Source organism: Rhineura floridana, chromosome 1 (genome assembly GCF_030035675.1).
Source record: "Rhineura floridana isolate rRhiFlo1 chromosome 1, rRhiFlo1.hap2, whole genome shotgun sequence".
Taxonomy (NCBI): Eukaryota; Metazoa; Chordata; class Lepidosauria; order Squamata; family Rhineuridae; genus Rhineura; species Rhineura floridana.
In genome coordinates, this window is record NC_084480.1 from 245081054 (window position 1) to 245093669 (window position 12616).

Genomic DNA, 12616 nt, shown 5'->3' on the forward strand with positions numbered 1-12616 from the left:
TGAAGGACTGTAATAAGATTGGTGATTCCTGGCACTGCCTTTCATTTAATCAAATCCATGAAAGACGTGAGATTAATTTAATGCCAATTGTATAACTTTTGTCTAGCAGTGCAATCGTATGCATGTCTACTCAGAAATAAGTACCGCTGTATTCAGTGGAGTTGACTTTCAGATGTGCAAAGACTGCAGTGTAAGACACAATTAAGTGTGCTTGATATCTCTGGGACTTGTGCAGACATAACTATTTGTCCCATGTATGGTGAAGGAGACTTTGTTCATATAACCATAACCAATTTTATTAGTGTACACTGTAAGATGGAAAAAGTTTCTTTTTGAGATCTGTGACTATCTTCTTATCAAACTGCACAGTTGAGAGTCAGACAGTAAATTGCAGTAAGCTGGACAGCAAATCTTAGCATCGTTACAAGTCTTTAAAATGTCACAAAATTTCAAAGGGAAAGGGACCAAATTGCCTGGTAAATTATATGCAGTAAAGAAAGTGTCATCTTCAGTAACTTCTCTTGAGTCTTGGCATTATCACAGTTTCATTGCCTCAAATGCTGCTTAAGAACAGTTTTTATAACTGCACAGTAGATGTATGTTGGGTTAATGAAGATCATTTCTTGATGTGTCATAATGACCGCTTTGTTTCCTCATTTTGTTCTTTTGTTGCTGGTATCTAATCTGTTTTTGTATTATCAGATCCAGGCATCACACAGTGCTAACTCTAGCAATGGTATTTATCTGGAATGTTGCCTTTTGTTTACTAGTTTTACCAGGCCTCCAGTGCTTTTCTTTGGTCATCTGGTATCTCCCACTAATGTGATTTGCACTCCTGTGCTCTGCAGGTTGTCATGAGCTTTTATTAGGGAATTAGACTAGGCCCTGCCACCCTGGTTGCTGGTGAATCCACAGGGTAGCTTTTTGTGTGTTTTTCTTTTCTTTTCCTCCATTTTGAAAGATGTGAACTTAAATGTTGTCTGTTGTCTGCATTTTTCTGTACAGAGATTTGTCATTGTTTTGACAACCTTGTTTTATAAGCAATTATATTGCACAACTGCAATCAACATTCCCCCCCCCCAAAAATAGCAGTGCTGTCAGGCTTTGGCTTTCTGAAATAAGGGACACTGGTTGAGAAGTGTGATATTTAAAAAAAAAAATTAAGCAGATTTGGCAATCCAGTTTGAGGAAAATTCTGACAATAAATATTAGCCCTCTTAAGCACCTATAGATGGATGAACTGAGAACATGTTTTCTCATTTAATTGGTACCAATTTTGGGGCTTTTTTTAGCAATGGAATAATTTGCATTTAACTCCTGTGAATTTTGGATCATATACTGAGGTTGTAATCACATGCACACTTACCTGGGAGTAAGATCATTGAACACACTGGAACCTATGTCTTGAGTAGACATGCAAACGATTGTGCTGCATGATTCTGATTCTAAGAATGTTTACTTGAAAGTAAATTCTGTTGAAATCAATGGGACTTCTACTTTAAGATGGCTTTAGGATTTTAAAAAAAAGATTCTTACATTTATATTCTGTCTTTCTTCTATCATGAAACTTGAGGTGTCCATGTGGTTTGAAGGTAGTCTCCATTCAGGCACTGGCCAGACCCAGGCCAGCTTAGCTTCAGCAAGGTGCTGGCTTCAGTGAAAATAAATGTTAAGGGTTATTATGGCTTTTAAAAAAAATTCTCATACTGGAATAATGTAACTTTGATATTTGCCATATCTGTTGGGCATTGTCATTAAAACAGCAGCAACAAAATTTGTGTTTTCCTTTGAAAAACACTCTAAAGAATCCAGTTACAGGATGTATCTGATAATGCAGTGGGACATATAAATAGCGTCGTAGTGTCCTGACAACAGCTTAAGAAGGTCCCTGTGACCCATGAAATTCCCGTTTTCCTTGAAATTGTATGTGCATCTTAGACTGCAGAAATGTAAAATGTTTTCTGTACATTGACTGGTATATGGCATGTGGTTAGTGTAAATGAATATGTACCCAAGATCAAAATTAGATTCATGCTAGTTAATTATTATGAATCAATAGTAGAAAGATATAATATATAGGATATGGCAAGACTCACTTCTCATGTATACAAATGTTACACAGGTATAATTCTATGGTTTTTCAATGACCAATTAAGAACATTCTGGTTTACAAATAGCTGTTAATTGTATATTAGATTTAAAGAGACAAATTGTGCAAGAATCAAGTCTGGAAGTTTTCTTTGAAACAAAATGGGCCATATACAAAGACTGTTGTTCTCTTTTTTTCAAAGTTGGCAGACTTTACAGCTCTGACCAGAGGCCAAAAGGAAGATAAATGGCAGCCACCCCCTCTTGTATTTTTGCAATGTTTTAAACCCTGGGGTTTAGCTGAAGGGACTTGCAGAGTTTTTGAAGTGCAAATAGGTTGGTGAAGGGTAAGCCCTTTCAGAGTTTCATTTTGATGGATTTTTTTTTCTGGATGGATTTCTTGGCACTGATGGTGATCTGGAAAGCTACAGGGTGTTTTTATTTTGTTTTTGATCAATCATGCAATAAGAACTTGCCATCAGGGTGTACATTTCCTGCATTCATATTGATCCTATTGTGTTTAAAAGTAGTTAATTTAATGGGCTCTTTAAACAAAACACTAAATAAGGCATGGGTTAATGGAATTGTCATTTCAAGGTCATGTTCCTCTGCTGTCAACTTAAAAAACAACATCCCAAAACGTTCCTGTATTATAGTAGAAAGAAATGTATTTGGCCTGTTATGCTTATTGTATCTTCTTTGTGTGGATAATTAGGTCAATATCCATGTATTAAAGTATTAGAATATGTGTAGAGATGCTTTGGCAAATATAATAAAATATATCAACATCAGAAAATACGATGATGTAATAGGCTCTAAAGAAATGTAAAACTATAATCAGGACTGCATAATAAAGCTAACCTTAACCTGTGAGTATTAGCATCTTTAAAAAAACATATTCCTGGCAGACTTCTGTGATATTGGGAAAAGGCTCTTAATTTCAGGTGCTCTACTCATTTCACAAGTTAAAGATACCATGACAAACATTATCTTTGATGTGGGACTTCAAAGGTGAACACAGAACTTTGTGCAAATGGGGGCTGATCCGTTATCTTCAATGTCAAGGATTACTGCAAAGTACTCTTTGAAATTGAAGAAAATAAGAGAGCCTCTGCTTCGTATGGAGCTCCATGTGAACATTAGAGTCCCCTAGTAGGTATGGAACAGTGGGGAGGAGAGCCTGGCTGGGAGTCCAGAGTCTGTGAGTTCAAATCCCCACTCGTGTCTCCTGGGTGTAAAGGGCCAGCTAAAGATCACCCCACAGTGAGTGGCTCAGGGGATACGTGCCCTGCCACCTGTGCAGCCGAGGGCAAGCTGCATAGTCCCAAGGAGCCCAGTTGCCCCCCAGCTTGCAGTTGCGGACGAGGAAGGGGCTGGCTTGTGCAGCTGTGGCAAGCTGAGCAGGCCCTAGCCATCTGGAGAGGACTAGCCTCAGAGGGAGGCAATGGTAAACCCCTCTGAATACCGCTTACCATGAAAACCCTATTCATAGGGTCGCCATAAGTCGGGATCGACTTGAAGGCAGTCCATTTCCATTTTCAATAGGTATGGACATAACTGTCGATTTTGCTTCTCCCAAGTTTCTCAATTTTTTTTCAATCTTAAATTCAGTTCTCCACATTTCTGCAACAATTTGCAATTAAAAAAAAATCCTCATGACTAATATGGATGTTTTTACAAGCAGTTTTCCCTAATACAATACATTATTATTAAGTGTGTGTCTCTTTATAAGGCTTGCCATGAAAGAAATCCTTCAACTTACTGGCTGTATTTGGATGTAATAATGAGCTGCGGTGTGCCTCATGCTCATGCCGTTCCCCCTCCCCTCTGTTCTACTAACTGGCTGCAAGGAAGAGATTAGAAGCTTCTGTTTTATATTACCCACAGTTTAGCATGCCATCTAGACCCTAAACTGTAGTTAATCTTAACTATAGTTTGTTGAGACAAGCCAGTTTCATAAACGATAGTTTAAAGCTGACTTGTTTCAACACACTATACTTCAAACACAGTTTATTCGGCTTTGGATGTCATGTTAACATGGCGTGAAGTAAAAGCCTCCAAGCTCCTCCTCGTAGGAACATCAGTGGAAGGAGGAGAGCATGCAAGCCCATGGTTTAGCATCATGTATGAAGAAGGCCAATATTTTACCGTGTATCCAGGGCTCTGATTTTGTTTTCTTTTTGTAGCTCATTTGGGACTTCAACTCATGAACCCCATCTATGCTGCCTTGGGTTTCTATGATGAAAAAACGGTGGGCTATAAATGTAATAAATAAATAAATAATGCATTTGGTGCTGAAATGTATGCTGGAATCGCACGTAATTTATTTAAAACATTGAATGAATTGATCCATCCCTCTCAACAATACTATTTGTCCCTAGCTTCATTATCACAATATCAATATTTCTTTTGCCTTACTGTTTTTAGGAGTAAATACCTGTACCCCTATTACCTAGCAAAGGTTTGCAGTTCTGTGTAAAAAACTAATTATTTGATTGTGAAAATAAAAGATGCCCTTTCCAGATAAAGAAATTGGTATTTTCAGTCCATTGCTTCCCTTTCAGTAGAGAAGACTATTTCCATGGGTGGCATCTCATTAGTTTGTTGCTGGGAGATCTTAATATGACCTTCCTTTGTTATGCAAGTGATTTATAGCACATCACAGCATCCTTTTCTTTTTCCTCGTCTTTATTTTGTACAGCCTAAGTTACACATTGTGTAATGACTAATTGCACTTATGCGTAAAATGTGTAAAGACCAGAGTGCACTGTGTGATTATGTTCTGAATTTGCTGCTGTTCCTTTAATTTATTTATTTTTCAAATATTTTGTACTAAAATGTGTACAAACACAAAATCCCTTCCAAGTCAGCTGAACTATAATCTGAATGTATTTAAAGTTTGTTTAAGTTTTATAATATTAATCTCCATACTGTGTGAGAGAGTAAATATACACCTTTCATCAATACCTCTTGCACTGAAACAGAGATTTTCTGAAAGTATGTATTTGGGTTCCTATCAGGGTTTTCATTTGTCACCTCTTTTGAAGTGCAATTCATAGAATGAATGAATGGACATCTCTGTAACCTTTAAGCTTGTAAATTGCAGAAGTAAATTGCATGTATTGAAAATGCAAAGTTGGAAAGTACCATTCAAATTATTACTGAATTAATGAATTGTAGACCCATGTGTCTTACATTTTTGTGAAGTATCCCTAAAATTTCCATCCTTGATTTGGTTACTGTTTCAGAGTAATCACTATAAAACTGATTTTTTTAAAAGGAGTATTCCTAATTAGCTTTTATTGTGTATATTTTTCAGAGTTCTGTTTTCTGACTTGATTTGAGGAAAATATTATTGCCTTTGCAACTGTTTTTCTTTTTTCACTTGTGAGAGTTTTACAATGTAGTATCCGTCAGAAGAACGCAGTGTTAGGATTGCTGTTGTATTTCTCCCTTGAGTTCCTAGAGGTGATGTTATCTTTTGTTCACTCAGCAGTATGGTCATTTCTAAGAGCATCTGTCACTTGAGGCACTATAAGATGGATGAGTCTCAAGTGAACTGCTAGTTGAAACAAATGGTGAAAATAAGAAAAGACAAGGGGGCTGGAGGCTTTTAGGGTGGGCAGACAACAAGGAAACACTGTTAGAAATGCAGGCAGTACAGAAAGAAAGCACCAAGATGGATCACATATTTTTATATTTCGGTATCAAGACTTTTCAGTGGATGCAAGAATCAGAGCTGATCATCTAAATCATGGTAAATAAAGAAAAGAACATCATCAGGTTTTTGAGTTGTATTTTGTTACTGGGACAGTCAGAAATGTGAGGAACAACTGCTTTGTCATGATTGTTTCTACATAGGAAAATAACTTGTTTTGTAGCACTGTTAGAACATGGTGGTATTCATTTTTATCTTGTGCATTGTGCATGTATGATGTGCATTTAGTCCATATTTTTCAAACCCTAACAAAAAAAGTCTAGACGCTTCTACTTTGTTGGTGCATGGTTTTCTTTCTTTCTCTTAAAAAAGCTTTTTGTTTGCTGTTCGGTTTAATAGAAAGTTTTACTTGATTATATCAGTAGCTCTCATGTTTTCAGAAGAAACAAAGTATTTAAATTGTAAACATTTGAAATTGCTCTCCATTGTTTCAATTCAAAACTAGTTCCATGATTTCTTAGTTAAGCTAACAGTGTTTGACATGTCTTTCAGATGAAAATTATATTATTTTTTAAGAAATGTTCCTGAGGCTGAAGCTTCCTAGTAAGAGCAGACTATGTCTTTCCGTAAGATAGGGTGCTCTTACTTTTGACAAGCTTCTGAAGGTGTCAAAACTATTGGCTGGAATAAACGATTTTGTCAAATTGCTTGCTGTGGTGTGTGTATGGGGGGAGCAGGGGTAGAAAAGGCAAAGAAATTAAGATGATTAGAAGCTTTAAAGCGTCACAAATGGTAGAGTAGCTCCCTTCTCAATGGATGTAAATAATAGATGAAAGACTGAGAATGACAACAAAGGATCAGGGTGCTTAAGAGAATGTGTGCAGCCTGAATAGAGGTCTGTGGCCCAGGGCCAAAGGTCTTAGCTTTGAGTGTAATTAGAAGAAAATACAAAGATGTCATTACTAGCAGGTGAAATGTTCAGCACGTGGCCCTTCAAAATAGCAATTTCAGCCCTGGTGCTATTGGAATCAAATTATGGACTTGAAAAATAGTAAATAATAAGTAAAGTCTTTGCAAGGGTTCTGCAGTTTGGTCAGAAACAATGTAGCTTGATGTTGATGTCCATCTGCAATAGTTTTAAAAGTTGGCAATGTGAAAAATGGTGCAGTTTAGAGAGAGTGTTGCAGATCAGGGAAATAAAGAATGTAGTATGATCGGCTTGATCCCAGGCTCTTTTGTGTTATAGTATAAACCTGTCTCCCACTCTGAGAGGCTAGAATCCTCAATTATTCTTAGTATCATGCTTTCTGGGAGCTGTAGAAAGTGGTCAAAGAGCTTATATTTGTATTCTCATTCCAGATACTCAGCACTCTACTGTTGGCATCATGTTACTTGAAAAGCAAGCTGTCCTTCTTATAGGATACAGTTGTTTTTTTGTTATGTGCCTTCAAGTCGATTACGACTTATGGCAACCCTATGAATCAGCGATCTCCAATTTGTTGTTGTTGTTATGTGCCTTCAAGTCAATTATGACTTATGGCGACCCTATCAATCAGTGACCTCCAATAGCATCTGTCATGAACCACCCTGTTCAGATCTTGCAAGTTCAAGTCTGTGGCTTCCTTTATGGAATCAATCTATCTCTTGTTTGGTCTTCCTCTTTTTCTACTCCCTTCTGTTTTTCCCAGCATTATTGCCTTTTCTAGTGAATCATGTCTTCTTATTATGTTTCCAAAGTATGATAACCCCAGTTTCATCATTTTAGCTTCTAGTGATAGTTCTGGTTTAATTTGTTCTAACACCCAATTATTTGTCTTTTTCACAGTCCATGGTATCTGCAAAGCTCTTCTCCAACACCACTTTTCAAATGAGTTGATTTTTCTCTTATCCACTTTTTTCAGTTTATTTAAAAAACCTAAAAACAAAATCATTATCATCTTACCCAATAAGATTTAGTTCAATGGAACTACCATCTCACGGTCATGTTGCAGTACCAGCAACTACTGTACTTTGAAAGACAAAAGGTTCCTGTAGATTGTAGAAGGAAATGTGTTTGGACTCTTGGAGATTACAACTGTACTGTGCTTGACTAGATGTTTCCAAATATTGCATTTTTACATGAAAGGAATTACATGACTGCTTACCACATTTTAATGACAACTTTAACAATTGATTATTTAGTGGCTTGAACCATGAAAGCCAGTTATAAATACTCTGGCCACACTATAAGTTGTGCTTTCCCACACTGGTACAGCTGCTCAGAAATCCTGGTAAATCCTGGCACATAGCATGACTGAATTCTACAGGTAATTGTTTCTCTATGTGGTTAAAGCCATCCATGCTGTGCATTATTAAGTTACCACATGATTAATGGTTATGTGATTTCTCCCATTCCATGTCCCAAGGATTTAATGGGAATCATTTTAATGCAAGTACGCTTAGGATTGCAGCAGTAGTTTATAAATAGTAGTTTTTCTCCAGTGCTGTGTCTACAATGTATCCATATTTTGGAAGATATGATCCATATTTTAGCATATGCTTTTTTAATTGTTTTTTTAAAAGTGTTTTTAAATTTGTATATTTGTTTTTAATGTTTTTAATTGTTGTAAACCGCCCAGAGAGCTTCTTCTATGGGGCGGTATACAAATGTAATAATAAATAAATAAATAAATAAATACAAGCAAATCAGTGATGGACTTCTATTTTATTTTATTACTGAATGTATACCCCACCTTTCCTTCAAGGAACACAAGGTGTACTCTCCCATTTTGTCCTCTCAATAACCCTGTGTGGTAGATTTGCCTGAGAAACAATGGTTGAAGGTCATCCAGTGAATTTCTTAGCTGACTGAGCATTTGATTCTGGTCTCCCAGATCCTAGTCCAACATTCTGACACAGCGTTTCCCAACTAGTGGGCCACCAGAAGTTGTTGGACCACAATTCCCATCTTTCCTGACCATTGGCAATGCTGGCTGAGGCTGATGGGAGTTGTGGTCCAACAACATCTGGTGGCCCACTAGTTGGGAAAGGCTGTTCTAACACCTACACTACTCTTTTAATTACAGCTCTTTTAATTATTCCAAAGCAAGTTTCATTCTGTGGCACACTTTTTAGAACTTGCCATTAGTATTCAGTACTTGATTTCTGGATTCTAGCATTGCCTCTCAAATGAAAAGCTTCTCTTACAAAGAGTTTCTAGTGATGGTGTACTAGAATAATACAACAATGGGATCAGCATATCAGCTATTTATAGGTAGTTGTAGTTTTTGCATCATTTAAATTAGTAGCTATCACTTCATCATGAATAACAATATTATTTCAGTAAAACTATGCTCCCAAACTTCAAGTATTTTTATGAAGAGAGAATGTTGCCTAATGAACCTTTTGAGTGTACTAAAGTTAAAATGTTTATGTATTTGAACTTTTCCCTTTCCTCATCCTAATGTGCACCAGGTATGCTAGTGGCACAGAATGTTATTTTTATCATTAAGATCTTTTTTTTTTTTAAAGTAATAGATCTTACTGTATAATTACAAAGGCCTATTAGAAAACAAGTGTTTAACTCCTAAACTATTATTACTACTATTATTCTCCTGTTTGTTTTAAGAACTTCCTGGCTATATGGCAAATCTGGAGAATGAAAACATTTTCTTTGTTTTCAATAGAAAATATGTTCATGTGTCATATTTCTTAACTTTTGATTTAGAACCACTTGCCTCTATGACACAAAGGAGTATCCATATGGTAGTCAATTGAAATCCAAACTGCATGGAGGCTGCTTGATGAACTATTGTGTATCTCCTGTAGTGAGAGGGGTAATATATGAATTGGCTTGAGTTTTCAGACATTCTTTATTTGATTGTGCTTTCACTCTCAGTGTTTTCAACATTAAGTGTGTGAGAGATTGCAAGTTCTATTATCTACACTAATCTATTGTTAAAATATATGCCACTACGTTAGAGTGGGTATTATACCAGAAACAATGTGTTAAGTCTTGCATGCGTTTACTCAAAAGAAAACACACACAAGCAAACTCCTGTTGGGTTTGATGGTGATTACTCCAAAGTAAGTGTGGATAGGGCTGAATGTATAATTAGGAGCAAAATTTACAGAAGCTTCTAAGTGAGTTTGCCATATGGGATTTTTGTAAGGTGGCTTAAAATGTTTGTTGTTTGCTACACATAATATTTTAAACCATTTATTATTTTACAGATCTTTAAGACTTTCAAGAATCTGGATCAAGTGACAGAATAAATTTGAATAATCGTCCATCATGAATGCATTTAAAAAAGGTTGAAAGGAATACAAGAAGGTAGTATTGTTTTCATATTCCGAATGCAGCTTGTGTGATTATGCATTTATCTTTGGTGACTTCATCATTTTCAACAGCACTTAGAGAGTACAAAGATGTTTTATCTCAACTCTCTAACATAGTAACATAGACATTTTCCTCAGAAGTGTTCAATTACATTTTCAATTTCAAAGTTTTAATTTGCACATTAATCTATATCACTTACGTTAGGGTGTGTCTCTCTGAAATTATCATAACATCAGAATGATACCATGATGTATGATCTGGTGGAGCCTCAGCTTCATTCCTACTCACATTGTGTGCTGGCAAGCTGCTAGTGTTTGCATCCAGTTATTAATTTGTTATAATAAAGCAAACATAGAATATGTTGTAAAAAAATCAACAGATTCGTTTGTTGTTGAAATGTCAAATTAAACGGAGGGTTTTTTGGCTTGCACAAGTGTTTTATTTTATATTTCAAGGCTGCTAGCCAAATAACAATAAGGATGTATTTTGTGTATCTTTAAGCATGTATAATAACAAGTTTAAGTGTAATATTGAAAATGGAAATGGATTGCCTTCAACTCGATCCTGACTTATGGTGACCCTATGAATAGGGTTTTTGCAGTAAGTGGTATTCAGAGGCGGTTTACCATTGCCTTCCTCTTAGGCTGAGAGGCAGTGACTGGCCCAAGTTTACCCAGTGAGCTTCATGGCTGTGTGGGGATTCGAACCCTGGTCTCCCAGGACGTAGTCCAGCACCTTAACCACTACACCACATTGGCTACACACCAAGTGTGTGATATTATTATTTATTTATTTAAACCATTTATATACCACTTATATTTAAATAAAACTCTAAGCGGTGTACAACATAGGTCAAAACATCTTAAAGCAGCAGATACAAAAAACCACAATCGATAAAACACAATTAACTAAATAAAAATCCTCTTTAGTATTGACATATAATATAAACAAGTACAAGAAATACAAGAAAAAAATCATAGCGTAGTAGACTAAACAAAATATTCCCTAGGCTTCAAGAAAAAAATAGATAAAAATCAAGTTAAAAAACAAGGTTATTTTTAAACATAGTAGATTAAACAAAATCAGCTAATTTCTTAATCACCATGTAATAAAAAGCAAACAATTAAAACAGCCAGCCCCCTTTATAACAGAATTTCATCTAACTACAGTTGAAAATAAATATTTAGTTTACTCAAACACAGCCTTACAAGCTCAACACACTTGTGTTCAAACATATTGACATTCTAAACTAACAAACTTACTATTTTTGCACACCTCATATCACTCTACAAGCACACATAATTCAACGTCATATCCTAAAAACAGCATACTCACATATACATACCATGAGAACCACTCAAAGCTACATACAAACAGTGAAATACAGGCATACCCCGCTTAACGTCGCTGCACTTAACGTCGCCTCGCTATAACGTACATGCTCCATACGTCCCCATACCCCACTTAATGTTCGCGCGCTTTGCAATAATGTACACTTTATTGGCATGATGCCACTGCCATCTAGTGGTAATTGCGTGCAGTACACGTGAAGACAATTGCTTCACTTAAAGTTTTATTTTTGCTTAAAGTATACTCTCCGGTCCCATTGCAAACGTTAAAGCGGGGTATGCCTGTAATGAACACACACACTTGAACAAAACATTCATACCAAACATTTCCCCTTGTCTCTCACTCAAGAGGGCAGAAACTATCTTTACCAGGCTCTCACCCTTGTGGTATAGAAATCACTTTTTTTCAACATAGTAGGCAATGACACTTCCACAAACCATTCAAGTATCAAATTTTCATCCTAAAGAGGGGCAGGCTTTCGATCCACAACAACTTGTTGGTTTGCCCATCTCTCTTCAGCACTTGTGGCTATGATTTTTATGGCGAGGGATGGATTCCAAATGTACTCCCAAGTCTATGCTAAGTGCACACTGAGCATTGCACTTTGTGCGATGCCAAGGCATGTGCTGAGGCAGCCCTTCCCCTTTATATAGCTGGAGCAGAAGAAAATATGGCAAAGTTGTAGGCAAATGGCAACAGCTGCATTAGCACTCAGAGTCCTTCCCAACACACAATTTTAGTAATAAAATAGACCCATTCAAATAAATGGATTTAAGTTACTTAAGTCCATTGATTTCAATGGGTCTCTGCTGATACATATTATCAGTCTGTTGTAGATACAATTTATCTTAATTTTTACTTGTTTTCTTTGTTGAAGCACTTACATCCTGTCCTCCTAGTTCAATTTTTGAACCATTCAGGAAGCCTTAAAAATGAATCCCCCCACACCTACAAATACAACAAAAGATGAACAATACCAGCAGCAAAACTAAGCAAATAGTGAGAAAATTAGCAAACAACAACAAAGGTCTGCCGAAAGAAAAATGTTTTCAGCAGATGGAGTTAAACCATCAGTGAGGGAGCATTACAAATCTCTTGGAGTAAGGAGTTCTACAGATTGGGTGCCATGCTTGAAAATGCCCACTGTGTATCAGACAGGGGCAGGACATGTAAAAGGGCCTCTCCTGATGATCTTAGAAGTC

General features: G+C 36.5%; 1 protein-coding gene across 12 annotated transcripts in view; it reads left to right on the top strand.

Annotated features, from left to right (window-relative positions):
• The window catches only part of GREB1L (GREB1 like retinoic acid receptor coactivator), a 300655-nt gene that overhangs the window by 109534 nt on the left and 178505 nt on the right, over window positions 1-12616 (top strand). For all 12 annotated transcript variants that reach the window (XM_061596502.1, XM_061596493.1, XM_061596580.1 and 9 more), the window contains one exon: window positions 9959-10058. The gene's annotated coding sequence lies outside the window, so the exon portion shown is untranslated. The remainder of the gene's footprint in view (window positions 1-9958; window positions 10059-12616) is intronic.